We start from the raw sequence: 13,854 nt of genomic DNA, 5'->3' as shown, positions 1-13,854 counted from the left end.
ATGTGCTACTTAAAATAAAAGCTGCTCACAGAGGGATAGAGCAGTATACTTGACCATTTTGGCCTTGGCTCTTGGTAGAGTGGCTGGGCAGGGAGTTGGACAGAAGGGAGTATATGTCTCCCTTGAGAATTGAATTTCTAACTAACCACAAGCCTGTCTAGACTCATGTTCAGGTCTAGATTTCACTCTGTCTCTGTGGTTCAAGAGCCCCACAGCATATATTTAGTTTAATGTGGCCCCTGGTCAGTGGTGTCCAATATGAATTTAATTGGGGTACTAGAATGAGAGAATAGAATCAAAGCAAATTTTGGAGAGATAATAGCTGAGAATGTTCCAAAACTGACTAGTGACAAACACAAGTCCTCAGTCTTAGGAGATTCAATAAATCTCAAGCAAGATCAATAAAAATATATCTGCATGTTAAATTTCAGAGTAACAAAGGTGAAGAAGACATCTTAAAAGCAATTAGGAAAGATTACCAAACCAAGAGTTGATGGACTTCCTGCTGATTATCAATATTAATTACTCTTGCAAATATAGTGACTTCTTTCATCATCTGCGGTTCTCTTGGTTTGGGGATCTTGAAATGACAACCAGGTGGTAGCTAGAGCTTAAAGTTCAGTGGGACTCTTACTGTGTTCCCAGGTGGAAGTATTCACCTTCTGGGAAGCAGAATCTCTAGACCTATAAAGACCTAAGACTTCAGAGACAGGAGGTGTAAATCCTCCAAGTAGGTCATATGTGATAATGGTAATTGGCTTCACTTCCAATTCTACCCTGTGGCTTCTAGCTCCATGTATTCTATCTACTGAGGATCTGCCACCATATGAAGATCATTAGTTTAAGCTGTAGACCACCTCCTGGAAGATGGTGCCCCATCTTAGCAGGGCATCCTCTCTAAGATGGCACCTCAGCTACATCTACATGGGGCCAGTCTACCATTCCCTTAGGCCAGTGGGTTCTGGGTGGTATAGATTATGAAAGGAACATGGCTTCACATGATGATATGCCCACTGCTGCACTTCTTTTTCTGGAAAATGAGACCTTTGATCTAAGACAGTATTGTATGGGATCCCATGTTGGTGGATCAAATATTCCATGAGTTCTTGGATAATTGTGGGGGCCAAGGTGCTGTAGGCAGGAAAGGCAAGCACATTTCCAGAAATATGAATCACTGCTCTTTCCATGGTGGAAAGGATTGAATTGTAGTCTGCTGCAAAACAGTATAGTTGGTTTGCCTGTGGATGACTGGTTTCCTTAAGGGGCAGTGCCACATTAGGGGCTCAGCATTGGATTCTATTAACTAGACAATGGCAGAAGCAATAGCTAGATCACTCTTGATGAGTTGTTGGCCTGAGTCAAAGCCTCCATCCCTGCCTTTGTGCCACTCCTTCCCTCTTCAACCCTTATTTTGTATAGGAGATCTGCTGGGGCTAAGAATTTAACATTCTCTGCAGCTGGCCATTGAGCAAATCCATTTCCAGATCTCATTTTGGAGTCTGCCTTTTAGGCAGGCTAATGTCAATTGTCTTAGACTGGCTTCCTGAAAATAGACTTTGAGATGAGAGGTGATTGGTGTGTGCTCTCAGTAGTTACACCTGTGATCACCGAGCGAGGCTGGCGGGATTGAGAAAAAGGAGGAGTTGCCCGTCAGTGTGGTTGCCAGTAGGGCCATAACCAGTCCTACGGAGGTTCTGGAGTTAGGATGGCTCTTTCAGAGTTATTCCAAACTGAGGCAGGGGGCTGGGCATTTATAGCCCTGCATCAGCGGCAGACCAATGGGAGAAGGTGGAGCTGTGCCAGAGACAGTTCTGAAGCTGAGGGCAGTCCCCAGTGAAGGGTGCAGCTGTGAGTGGGGGAGCTGATATTCCCAGCTTCTGCAGCGGTGCTTTGGCTCTGAAATGTTAATCTGGGCCGACCACCACAACACCCACAGCATTTCTCTCCACAAATTGTATTTTTTAAAAAAACAATAGACCTATTGCCTTTTTGTTTCAATCACACTTTCCAGGATGTGTGGCAGTTCCACCAGCTCAGCCATCTCTTGGTATGTGTATCTAGTCCTTTAAGGAGCAAATATTTTCTATTGTTCCTCACAGCTCTGTTTGGAATTTAGGATGAATCCCCATACCAGTCAGATTTTTGTTAGTACAGGACTGAAACGAATTTGTAGCAGGAATGTTTAATGCTTAGCAAGCCACAGAGTCCATGTGACATTTATTTGTAACATTTGCTAGTAGTATATTTAGCACCTCAATTTTGCAAATAGGGAAGTTATTTTATATGCATCGGGGTTGGGAATAACCATGATGTTTAAGAATATAAGAACTGTGGATTTTTCTTTTTTACACAAGAACAGACAAAGCAGAAAAAGATTTACTCTGAAGCTGCTAAAGCTTAAGCTTCAAGGCTTACTTGCTCAAGCCTCTTTCACATGGTCATATGATTTTATAATATTTGCAAAGAAAGATATTTATATTTTTTGTGATTTCCTTTTTCATTCCAAATCCTCCCTTTTATAATGTATGTTGTGTTCATAATTTAGTGTTATTTTTCTTAAAGAGCTCCCCTGCCACACACTTGTCTAAAAATAAAAACAGAGCCTCCCCTGGACAAGAATGAGCAGGAAGTTGCTCGCTGCCTAGTTATAAGTATTTGAGCTCCATTAAGAGACAGACAAATTGATGCTTATTGGCCTGAGATGGCCTAGGCTGAGTTTTTGAACATTAAAATGTTTCCAGGCTCTGGCTGATTATGCTTATATAACAGCTTGTCCTTTGAATCAAAGTGTGTTACTAACAACTTACATACAGATAGTACAAATACCTATGTCACTGCAGTTTGAGTCTCTGAATAACTTACAAGTTAGATATTACAGAGAAGGAAACCAAGATTTAGAGAACTTAAATAACTTGCCAGATGTGACTGGTTAGTAAATGGCAAGCTGTAAGTCAGTATCAGCCTCCAATTCCTCACCCATAGGGCTTGCTACTCTACCACAGTACCTTTGCAATAGAACACTTACCTAGATCTCCATGACAGTGTTTTTCCTTTCTATTAAAATGTCAAGAAAAAATTTCCCAAACGTATTCAAAGACTTGTATATTTCTATTTCAAAGCTTAGTACTAGGATCAAATTATATAGAGTCTACCTGAGCAGGAGAGATTCAGATGACACTAGAGGAGGTGGATGTGGAGAGGAATAATGGAGGGAGATTAGGAGGTGGACCTTGTAGAATGTGGTGGTTGCCCAGATGTGTGGGGGTGAAGGAGAAGTCAAAGATCACCACAGGTTACTAGCTTGGATCACTAGATAATGAATAGTGTCATTACTGAGAGAGCAAGCACAAGATAATCATGCCCAAACCCCTAAAACCCATGTATTTTACCTTACATGGCAAAAGGGACTTTGACAATGTGATAAGTTAAAAACCTTGAGATGGGGAGACTAGCCTGGCTTATCTAGATGGGCCCCAATGTAATCACAAAGGTCTTTATAAGAGGGAGACAGAAGGGTCAGAGTTAGAGAATGACCCATGATGACAGAAGTAGAGCTCAGAGAAAGAGAAAGATTTCAAGATGATTCACTGCTGGCCCTGAAAGATAGGGGAAGGGGCCATCAGCCAAGGAATGCAAGCAATCTCTAGAAGCTGATGAGGCAGGGAAACCTCTCCTAGAGCCTCCAGAAGGAGTGCAGCCCTGCAGACATCTTGATTTAAGGACTTCTGGCCTTCAGAACTTTAAGATAGTAAATGTGTTGTTTTAAGCTGCTAAGTTTGTGATAACGTGTTACAGCAGCAATGGGAAACTAATCCAGGTGATAAAGCAGGTTTAGGGGCAGGGGAAGAATACAGAGTTAACTTTGGTCTTGTTGAGTTTGAGAAGCCTCAAGGATGTCCTGGTTGAAATGTCTGGTAGGAGATTGGGCATATCACTAGGGGCTTGTATACAGATAAAGCTTTCATGGTTATAGGTATATAGGTCATAGTTAGATGACAGCTGAAGCCATGAAAGGAAACGAGATGCCAACAGAGAAGAAAGAGAAGAGAGTCTTCTCCTTTGGACTCTGAGGAGTGGATAGAAGAAGACAAGTTTGGAAAAAGCTGAGAAGGAATAACTTAAGGGGAAAGGAAAAATGTGAGAGAATGGCATCATCAAAACCCATAATTGGTTTCTGGAAGAAGTGGATGGTCAGCAGTGTCAAGCAAAAGCAATTCTGAAGTGTGTGTGTGCTTGGCAGTTATTGCAGATGAAGGCTGTTTGTGTCCCTGGTGAGTCAGTGTTAGATGCATGATGGCAATAAAAATTTAATCATATTGAGGAGTGAATGGTAGGTCAGTACAGAGAGATGATGGGTGTCTCTGTTCTTTGTAAATGTCTTCTCAGCAATCCATCCTAGTAGTTCTCAGCGCCCTCAGTTTGTTTATATTTTCCCTGTATTCCCACAGCTGCTGTTCTGAGTCTTTTTGTCTCCATTCTTGCAGCCTGGAAATAGTAACTCGGATTCCAGAGGACAGTTTGTCCCTCATCACAGTTTTCCCTTGTTTCCTTCTTAATCCAAAGAACTTAATAGCATGGAACTTGTTTAATTCTCAGAACATTTGGACAAGTGTTCAAGGCTATGATAATTCTCTCTAGATTTAAACAGAGAGAGACTGAGTATTCATCCTTGATGACCCAAATGAGCAGCAGACCTTGCTCGCTTTTGGCTCTGAAGGGCGGCTAAGACATCAAGATTTAGTGATCCAAGCACAGAACAACAGTGGCTCTTGGTCTGAGGTTTCTGAGCAAGTCCTTTTCAAACTTCAAAATGACTGTTCAAAATTGTGTGCTTTCCCGTGATTAGAAGGAAAATTTATCAATTCAGGAGTTCTGAGTTTTCTGTATGCCATTAATTAGTAGGAGGAAAATAAATTTTCACATATTAGATTCTATTTCTTTAGTAGATGAAATTATTCAAAGCATTGAATTGCTTTGGGGACCAGTGGGACCAATTCTTGGGTATTAGAAACTATTGATTCAGCAGGAAGAATCCCACACCCTGGGTAGCAGCGGAGTCTTGCACATGGTAGATAATCAATAAATGTTCATTAAATGAATCAATGGACTATTTCTTCTGGATCCTTGTCTACCTTTAAGTACCTTGACCATAGACAAATCACTTGCACCAACAATTCCATATTCTCCTCAGTAAACTGCATTGGATAATAGCAGAGGGGCATACCCAAATATGCACAGCAGTCAGATGGTTAACATATGAGACACAATGTGGGATAGTAGTCAGTAAGGTGGCTTTGATAAACTGTTACATCTAAGGTAATATATTCACGGGGCCTGGGAATTAGGGCATACACATCTTGGTGGGGAGTAGGTGTCTGGGTATTATCCTACCAAGAACCCCTGGGTAGCTAATTTTTGGATAATTCCAGACAAGTGCTGGGCAAGAACTCTCTTCACATTCACTTTTCTTACCCATATATGGTTAATAGTCAGTTAATATTGATTGTTGAATTACTGTAAACACACGATGTCACAGTAACAATGATCTTAGCTGCCTAGTGCAGTGCACTTACTTTATAGATGAGAAAATAGAGATCCAGAGAGGAGGAAGATTGTGAGTAAGTTGGACTCTCAGTGTCTTGTCCACTTTGCTATACCCAGGTTTTCTTAGACCACTGGGAACTGTAGCAAGTTCCTGTGTAATGAGACAATTATGGAAAACTTGTGGTCATGTTTAGAAAAGGATTATTTGAGATTGGCATGTCCTTGAGAGATCAGAGCAGGACATAGGGCAATAATGAAGTTCCCTGAATGAATTTGGAAAGAAGAGAGGCTCCCAGAAGGTTGAACATTAAAATAAATGCACAATGCATTAGAATACAGCAGGAGTTAGCAAATGTTTTCTGTAAAGGGCCAGGTAGTAAATATTTTAGACTTTGCAAGCCATATGTTCTCTGTTGCAGCTACTCAATTCTGCCATTGTAGTGCAAAAAAGTCGTAGACAATGCATAAATTAGTGGGCATGGCTGTGTTCCAATCATACTTTATTTATGAACATTGAATTTCATATAATTTTCATGTTATTAAATATTACTCTTCTTTTGATTTTTTAAACCATTTTCAAAAAGTAAGTACTATTCTTAATTCATGGACTGTACAAAACAAATAAACAAACAAAGCTATAGTTTGCTGATCCCTGCAATAGAGGCATGGTCATCAGAAAGAGATAAAATGTCTCTCAGGCCATAAGACTTTACAGTGATCTAATTGAGGATATCACCACCTCTGAAAAAATGAATGTGCCAGTCTGAAAAGAATCTGGTTGACCAAAGAACCCACAGAAGAAAAGACAAGGAGAATCATGGCACAGTCAGGGACAGTACCCATTTGTAAGTACAGGAAAGGGTGAAGGGAGATCACATATTGAGATTTAATTTTTTTAAGTCCATTTTGTGAACTTATGTTAGTCTCCTTCTAAATTTATGTATATATGTGCATATGTACATATATACACATATGCATGGATGTGTATATATATCCATGTATATATATATGTATGTGTGTGTGTATATATATATATATATATGTCATTTTCTGGTTTATTCTTAGCTTAACCACTTGCTAGTTCTATGACCTTGGTTAAATTACTTTTCTGTACTTCTTCCCATTTGTAAAGTGGGGCGATAATAGTGTCCATGTTAATCGGTTATTTTGAGAACTAAGTGAGATAATGCATATGAAATATCTAGCATATAGGCAGTGCTTACTATAAAAAGTGCTACATAATAACTCATTTTTGATGTCTATATTATATAAAGTATAATACGTGTATGCATATACATATATGATATATATTATGTATCTGTACATACACACACCCCCTCCAAGGGGATGTATTATATCACACTAGGGATCCTTCCTTACATGCTGTTTTGAAATTTGTATTTTTCTCTTAATATGTCATGGCTAACCTGGAGACAATACAGAGCAAGGGTTAAGGACTTGGCTTCTGCCATCTGACTGCTTGGGCTTGAGTCCTGTTTCCATTATTGTAAGAACTTCGTTAAATTACTTCAGTTCTCTAGCCCACGGTGTTTCTGTACTGTAATGGCAAGAACAGTACCTGCCACACACAGAGATGTTATGAGGATTAAATGAAAAAATACATGTAAAATTCCTAGCACACCTGATGTCCAAGTAAGTAAAGTCATTAGCACAAAGCCAATTTTTAGTAAATAATCATGTATTATTCTTAAAAAAATGACAGTTTAGCATTTAAGAAACTGCTAACCTACAATGAAAAAGAATATGAAAATGAATATATGTATGACTGAAACATTATGCTGTACACCAGAAATTGACACATTGTAAACTGACTATACTTCAATTAAAAAATTTTTTAAAAACCCAAAAGCTTCCTAAAAACAAAAGAAAAGGTCTTAATGACCTGGAATATGTATTTGACTCCCTCAAAAATTCTTAGCATGGCAGCAATAGAGGACACATGGGAAAAATCTATTTGAGGAAAAAACAATTAGAATTGCTTCCTGCAGCAAGGACAGCACAACATTCACAAAAAGAGGCCGTCATTTATCAGTCAGGGTAATGCTTTGCATTTATGGAACATCGTAAATAAAGTAGTTTTCAGAAGTAGCACCTTTTCAAAGATGAGCCTGAATCATCTCCAGATTACTGTAATAATTAGGCAGTGGATACATTTTAAAAAGGCAACTCAAGATCTATTTTAACCATAAATTATTCACTTTTAAAAAGATCTCTCTGATACTTGGAATTTTCTTCAAGACAACTCTCTAAATTTCTCTGTGATTTATGGAATCACCCTTGAAGTACAAAATTTGGTGCGTTGATTTATTGAAGCTTTCATTTTTACTGGAATTTAATTTGTGCATAGAGCAATATGAGTTAATTTCAGAAATGGGAGTGTCTAGAGGTGCAACAAAAAGAAAATGTGTCAATGTCACCTAAAGGGTTTATCAAAAAGTAAAAATTCCAAACACTTTTTTACGTGTGTCTGCAATAGTAGGGAGTAATTGTGTCCAGATTTGTTGAACTAAATTAATCAGCTGCAGAGGCACTAAATGGGATGACAGGCAGCTCCCTCAAAGATGCTCAATTAATGTAACAATCTATTGTACCAGTTACTGAGAGTTTGCCACGACCCAGCAGCCTCCAGTTGCTGTCTTGTTTAACTTAAATCTACACAACCCTATGAGTGTGGCATAATCATTATTTTACAAATAAGGACATTGAAACTCACAAGAGTTTCACTTCAGAGATGACACACACTGAAATGGACTGAAGGAGTTCTCTTTCCTTCATGAGTCATCTTCTTTCTTTATTTTTTAAAAACAGCTTTTCCCTCCTTCCTTTCCCTTTCTTTCTTCCCAGTTCCTCCTTCCTCCCTTCCTCTCTCCCTCCTTGCCTTTCCTCCCTCCTTCATTCCTTCATTCCTTCATTCCTTCCTTCCCTCCTTGCCTTCCTTCCTTCTTTCCCTCAGCAAGTGAACCATGCTGCTACAGATAAATACAAACTTGGTCTTTTACTGTTTCAGTATGTGCCTGTGTGTATGTTTTTGTATGGAGGTTTGTGTTCTTCAGTGAAAATACCCACCCTATAATAAGACTAATGAGTAAATTCATCTTTATTAAAAGTATTTTGAAACACTCATTTTCTTCAAAGAGAGATGATGAGAGAGGATTACAAGTAAATGTCACTGAATGCCGTATTTATTATGGCAAAGATGTTTTCCAAATTGTAACGCCCAACAGAGTCTGCCATGTATTATAGTTACTTATTCATGCGTCTGCCTCCTTGAATGAGGTGTGAGCTCCTTAATGTCAAAAACCATCCCTAAATCTCTTTTACCAATTTCAGGATTAAGCTGAAATGAAAGGAACTTTGAAAATATGATGAGCTTATTGATAATTCACTAAGTTCCAACCTCAACTAATACATTATTTTTGCATTCTCTGTGGGTGTATCCCTTCCATGCCTTTGTAGAGAACATTGAAATGGTGAAAAAAGTGCTTCTTTCATTTGGGCTGGGAATTGTTGAAGAGGAAAGGGCTCATTTACATGAAACAGGGCAAATTTTCTCACAAGTTGAGGCAGTAGAAAGCACTGACCTGAAGCTAAGAGCAGTAGATCTCAGTATCACTTCTACTGCTAATTAGTCATGGAACTTCAGACTAGTCGGTTCACCTTACTGGGTTTTGCTATTATTATTCATGAAACAAAGTGTTGAGTTCCCACACCAGGACTGACTCAATCTGATTACTCAGCCATCAAGATCCAGGATATGTAGTCTCTTCCCTACCTTCCTGATCACCAAGGAAAAAATAACCAAAGAAAACATAATCTATATATATATTAACAGATTTTTAACAAATCAAATAAACATTAAAGTCACAAACTCTTTTTAGAATGGCCAAATGAGAACTAAGATATTTTATAAGAATAAACACAGAAGAGACAAAATCCCTTCTTCAGAAACAAAGGTTTTTCAGACTGATCCCCCCCCCCCAATTAAAGCATATGGTGTTTTAAAAAGACACAACAAAACTAAATAATGAAAATAAAAGGATGGGCAAAGATAATAGCAGGAAAACACAATTAAAAGGAAAGCAAGAATTATTAATAGCAACACAAGATAAAGTAGAAGTGGAGGGAAAAAATAATAATTAGAAAAAATGAACTCAAAGAGAAGGGGAAAAATAGGTCAATAATCAGGAAAGAAAATTTTTAAATGTCAAATTATTAGACATAAAGTTTCTGTGTTCTAAACATTTTTATAAGTGATTTCAAACATTTAATAACTTCTATAAAACATGTTCCAAAATGTAAAAAAGGATAAAACTGTTTAAAAAATTAAAATTTAACTATATTTAAAATTTAAAACAAAATAACAATAAAATAATGTTTTTAATACACTTTAAAAATGTTAAGCAAACAGGATAGTTTCCACCTTTATCCAAAAAGGTTACATATACTCCCTTTATAGTTATTATAAAATATTGGCTATGTTCCCCGTGTTGTACAATACAATCTCAATACAATCTTGTAGCTTATTTTATACCTAATGGTTTGTACCCCTTAAGTCCCTACCCCCTTCCCTTGCCCCACAGGTAACCACTAGTTTGTTTTTTATGTCTGTTAGTCTGCTTCTTTTTTGCTATATTCACTAGTTTGTTTTATTTTTTAGATTCCACATATACAGTATTTGTCTTTCTCTGCCTGACTTAATTCACTTAGCATAATGCCCTCCAAGTACATCCATGTTGCAGCAAATGGAAAATTTTCATTCTTTTTATGGCTAAGTAACATTCCATTGTATATCTATACCACATCTTCTTTATTCAATATTTGCCTATTGATGGACACTTAGGTTGCTTCCATATCTTGGCAATTGTAAATAATGCTGCTATGAATGTTAGGGTGCATATATCTTTTTGCATTAATGTTTTTGAAGATAAAACTTAATTTTACAAACTATCATAATTATAATATTGAAACCCTGATAGAAACAATAGAAATAAAATATTCAAACCTAACTCATATATAAATTAACTTTAAAAAGTACTCTATACAACACTAGTAAAATAAATTTAGCAGCATATTAAAGGAACCCTACTTTATGTCCAGGATGGGTTTTTGAAAGGAATATAATAACAGTTTCACATTAGGAAAACTATTGCTAGAAAATGTCATATCCTGCAACCAAAGGGAACAAATGACATGCCATAATCTGAATGTTTGTGTCTCCCACAAATTCGCATGTTGGAATCCTAATGCCCAATTTGATGGTGTTGGAAGCATGCCCTACCAATACCTTGATTTTAGACATTTAGCCTCCAGAACTATGAGAGAATAAGTATCTGTTGTTTTAAGCCACTCAGTTTGTGACACTTTGTTGTAGCAGCCCTAGGAAATTCATATTGCCTCTAATGAGAATGTTCATGCTTAGAAGCATCTGTTATACTTGACCATGATTTGTAATCCTCAAACCTACTTTTATAACAGTTATCCAAAGAAATATTTTAATAGAAACCTAACTCTAGATAATTTTTAAAAATGCCATGAATCATTTTCTAGACTCGGGAGATATATGGTTGCAAAGTCAAGCAGTGGGAGGATATCACATGTTAAAAATCTTGGGAACCATGATTAATTGTTTTAAAAATTGACTCTCAGTTCTAGTAGCAGTACATAATCTAAAATATATACATCTAATAATAGTATATTTTAAAATTCTATTCTCTGATTTATTCACAGATCAAATAAGTAACTTACTGAGCTTTTATTAAGTTTTTGGCACCTAATGAATCAAGCAAAGATCCTGCTTTGGAGGAACTTGCAGTCTTTTAGGAAGTTAAGACATTCAGCTAAAATTTATTTTATTTGATGAAAAAAAAAAAGGAAGGGGAACACGGAGTAAATCATACAGAAATTCAAATGAAAGAGATCACTTTCAACAGGGCTGAGCATGGAAGGCATGATGGAAAAGTAAGTTAGTCCTTGAAGAACTTGGACACAGGAGGAAGACTATCCCAGTGGAAAGTACACATAAGCCAAAAGACAGAATGGGTGATCATAAGATTACTTGGAGAACATCAAGCAGAACTACTTTTTTTTTACTCATAAGTGTTTGCAGCCACTCTGTTCCATTAACACCCATTAAAACCGAGCAAAAACAGTGAGTAGGCTGGATCATACCATTATCAGGATCAAGGCCTCCAAAGTTAAAAAAATAGTTGGTAGTATAGATTTAAGTAGAAAATATGCTTTCATGACTCATGAGATGGTTGGAGGGGAGAGTTGGGATGGTGTGTATGTGAAGGAGCCGTCTGGCAAGCCTGAACTGGGGAGAACCAAAGAACAGGCACTTCTGGGTCCTTGCTGTAGCCAGGAATACACAGTTTCACTGGGCCCAGTGCTGCAACACCATTTGGCACTATATCTCTGGTATGGTTGTTACAGAAGATTGTCAGCCTCTGAAGACATAACACAACTGGGATAGTTGTTTATGCCTTGAGATGATTTGTAATAAAATTTTATATTCCTTTACAAGATTATTCAAGTTAGCAGAATCAGCCGTCATGTAGGGGAGAAGCTCTGGAATTGGAGTTAGAAGGTCTAGGCAATGATCCTTTATTTAGTATTTTTTCATATCCTCATTATTTTCAAAACAGACTTGAGGCACCTGACAGCTGAAAGCTCAGATGGAGTAAAACAAAATCATCCGGAATTAGAAAATGTGAACAAATGAAACACTGTTATTGACTAAGATTGGGGTGTTGTTGTTGGGTTTTGTTGTTGTTGTTTGTTCTTTGCTTTTTCCTATTTATTGAAAAGAAAAGAAAATCCAGCAATAATCTAAATAAAGAATATTAGGAGAGAATCTTTTTTTTTTTAAACAACTTGGGCAACAAGCAAACAAACAAAACCTTAGAAACCAAAGATGAAGAAGCACAAATGTGTATTTTGCAAGTTAGAATTCTGATTGGTTATTTTCGTTAGTGAACTTCCCTAGTACTTTATTTCCTAAAACAATGAATATGCTTTCTAAAACTGGTCAGATAGTTACAGAGTCATCCTATAGGTATAAGTATGAAATAATTCACTCTATTTTACTATTTACTGTATCACTTAAACTTTTTGCCACTAGGCAAACGCTGACTTACAAAAAGAGATTTAAAAGAAAGTTTCCTTGTTGCTATTCATGACTGAGAAACAGGGATAACACAGATTTTAGCCGATACTATTTTTGAATGAAAAAGTGTGAATCATTAAGCATCTACCTCTGTTTTCAAATTTAAGATAAAATCTGGAGAAAAATTTGGACATGCAAACAGTTAGGTTCAAATAACCATCTTTCACTAAGTTTAACTGCTATTAGGCAGCATTTGGAGCTTTCTTCACCCCCTCTAGGGAAACTTCTAACTCCCAGTGCTTCCGAGCGTGTGAAAACCATAGTACCAATGTTCGTCTTCGTAAACTATTTGTGGTTTGGCAGCAAGAGTCTTCACTATTGTGCCTGTGTTACTTTAGAGTTTTCCACAGCCTGGCTTCCTCATGCTAGTATTTGTCTTTGGTTAGTTAGCTTGTCCCACGGCTGCCTATGTATGTGCACTTGCAAACATATGTATGCGTTTTGGACGGGGTCAGGAGGAAAGGCACAAAGTTGCCCTCTTGTATTACTTGATAGAAGAATTGTAAGCAGCTCTTTGCAGAAAACCACCCTCAGCAGGAAGCCCCTTTTCTTGTCACTTTAGCAAAGCTATGTTGTAACTCACCTTAAACCAGGTGCTCCATGCTCTTCTCATCTCTGGCCCCAGCACACCTTTCAGATCTTTTGATCACACAATACCTTGCCTAACCTGTTGGTTCTTCCCTGAGATCAAAGTGGAAATGATGAATAAGTCATTAACAGATGACCATATCTCTTCCCTAGCTTCCGCTTTAGTAATCTCGCACACAAACTGTGTGAATAAGGTAGCATCTGAAGAAAGACCATGGGGAGTCCACCAGCCTGCGCACAGTGGGAGATGGCTGAGTCTGATCCCCTATCTCAATGATTAACTGAGATTACTTCCCCTTTTCCCTTTAAAACTTTCATGGCTAAGTAGAATCTTTGAAGTTGGTATTTTGGAGACACTAAGTCCACCATTTCTCCAGTTTGCCCGCATTCAGATTAAAAGCAACTTTCCTTCTACCAACACTTGCTTCTGTCTCGGGTGTTGATTTTCGAGTAGCGAGCAGCCAGACTTGAGTTTGGTAACAGAATCAAACTGACTGAGTTTTTAATTTATGTTTTTTTTCTGGTCTATATATAGA

General features: G+C 37.6%; 1 long non-coding RNA gene across 7 annotated transcripts in view; it reads left to right on the top strand.

Moving 5' to 3' along the window:
- The window catches only part of LOC140696123 (uncharacterized), a 673,002-nt gene that overhangs the window by 438,109 nt on the left and 221,039 nt on the right, over window positions 1–13,854 (top strand). The window contains exon 7 of one of the 7 annotated variants that reach the window (XR_012072176.1): window positions 11,293–11,695. The exons of the other annotated variants lie outside the window; for them this stretch is intronic. This is a non-coding gene — a long non-coding RNA (uncharacterized lncRNA). Of the gene's footprint in view, window positions 1–11,292; window positions 11,696–13,854 lie in introns of those variants that run through there. 7 annotated transcript variants of the gene reach the window in all.

Source organism: Vicugna pacos, chromosome 4, assembly GCF_048564905.1.
Source record: "Vicugna pacos chromosome 4, VicPac4, whole genome shotgun sequence".
Lineage (NCBI taxonomy): Eukaryota > Metazoa > Chordata > Mammalia > Artiodactyla > Camelidae > Vicugna > Vicugna pacos.
The sequence above is the reverse complement of the archived record's forward strand: the minus strand, read 5'-3'. Positions and strand labels throughout refer to the sequence as shown.